At 44.4% G+C, this 1,584-nt stretch overlaps 1 pseudogene; it reads left to right on the top strand.

Annotated features, from left to right (window-relative positions):
- The first annotated feature begins 960 nt into the window (after nt 1-960).
- Nucleotides 961-1,171, top strand: LOC118615223 (annotated as a pseudogene).
- The last annotated feature ends 413 nt before the right edge of the window (nt 1,172-1,584 follow it).

The raw sequence follows: 1,584 nt of genomic DNA, 5'->3' as shown, positions 1-1,584 counted from the left end.
ACATGTGTGTATTGCACCTGACTGACCGCTGATATCCGTCTCGAATTTGTTAGTTTTTAAAACTTGGATAATGGAATGAATAGCAGAATAGATGTATGCTGACCCAGTTTACCCAGTTCCCTTTCGCCTTAGCTCCCTCCCACCTCCATTCCCTCCTGCTTATTGCTAACTGCCTCCGCTTCTGTACAAGCAGCTTGCTTGCTCTGCTAAACTCTTGAATGACCCCTGCCCTATATAAGCAACCCTCCCTCTGAGCTCGGGGCTGCAGTTCTCCTCTGTGTAGGTTGGCTGCAGTCCCTGCGCAGGTAATAAAACATCCCCCAAAACTGAAAAATTGAGTCTGAGTGTAGTCGATCTCCTGGGTTACAACAGTAGCATGTATGAATATTTCATTTCATTTTATGGGGCTGACTCTACTGTATTTGCCCAGCTCTTTGTGAACATGTGAGCACAGGTGTGCACAGGGAATTCCTGATTCAGTTTCCAAGTGGAGTAAGTAAGTACAAAATACAAGGGTGACCCAGGTCAGGCCACACTGGAACAAGAGGGTCTTATATCCTCTAGGGATCAAGGGCTTGGTACAAGGCTGTCAAGGCACTATTGGAACTGTGACTCTTGTTTAGAAACAGGGAGATTTAATGAGACCTCATCATATGTAACAAGAGTCGAGCTCCATTTCTATATTTGATGCTTCTGTGCTTCTCAGCCTTGAGCCTTCCACTTATCCCTTCCTCACCCCAAGTCACTTTTTTCTTTAAGAAGAAGAATCCCAGGATGACAGCAGGTGTGAGATGCAGACAGTTGTGCTCCCCAGTCTCCTTTTTCCCATTCTTGGTGGGTGGAGGAGGTGAAGTGGTTGTGGGTGCACTATCCATTCTTCTCCCTTCAGCCACTTTTCCAGGCCCTTTTGCACTGCGCTGTCTCTCTTGTCTACTTGACACAAGACTGTCCCACTGGGATATGGCTTGTGGACAGAAGATACAGTCTCAGCAGAAAAATGCCCAAAAGAAGAAAGGACATGTGACCCAAAACTGCTGCCAAATATGCCTTAATATATACCTGCACTGTCTATAGGACACAAATGCCAGACTTTAAGACCTTCCAGCAGCATTTTCAGACCAAGCATCTTAAGACTCCACTTCCTCCGGAATTGTCTGATGTTCCAGCATAAAGTTCTTTACGGGTGAATTCATGACACCTTTGACTATTCTATTGTCTCAGACCCTAGGTAACAAACCTACAGCTGCTTTCTAACAAGCTGTTGATCAGAAAAATAAAAAAGCTACGGAAACACACATTTTTATGCTGTTTCCTTTTGGGCTTTATGCAGACAATTCTGTGTAGACGTTTAAAGATTTGGAAGGAATTGCATGTATACGCATGACTGATAGAATCACTGGCCAGTGGTGATTAACTAAATCTCTAGCTCTCCTCCTTTCCCAGAGGTTGAAGACTGGCTGATAGTTTTAAGCCTCTAATAAAAGCCTGATCTTTTTGGTGATTAATCCCCATGAATTTATCAGAGGCCTGCAAACGGTCATCCTAATAGAATGCTACCATCGTCCTTACCACTGAGAAAGTCCA

This window comes from Molossus molossus, unplaced genomic scaffold (genome assembly GCF_014108415.1).
Source record: "Molossus molossus isolate mMolMol1 unplaced genomic scaffold, mMolMol1.p scaffold_m16_p_4, whole genome shotgun sequence".
Taxonomy (NCBI): Eukaryota; Metazoa; Chordata; class Mammalia; order Chiroptera; family Molossidae; genus Molossus; species Molossus molossus.
Note: the sequence above shows the minus strand (reverse complement) of the source record. Positions and strands in the feature narration are given on the sequence as shown.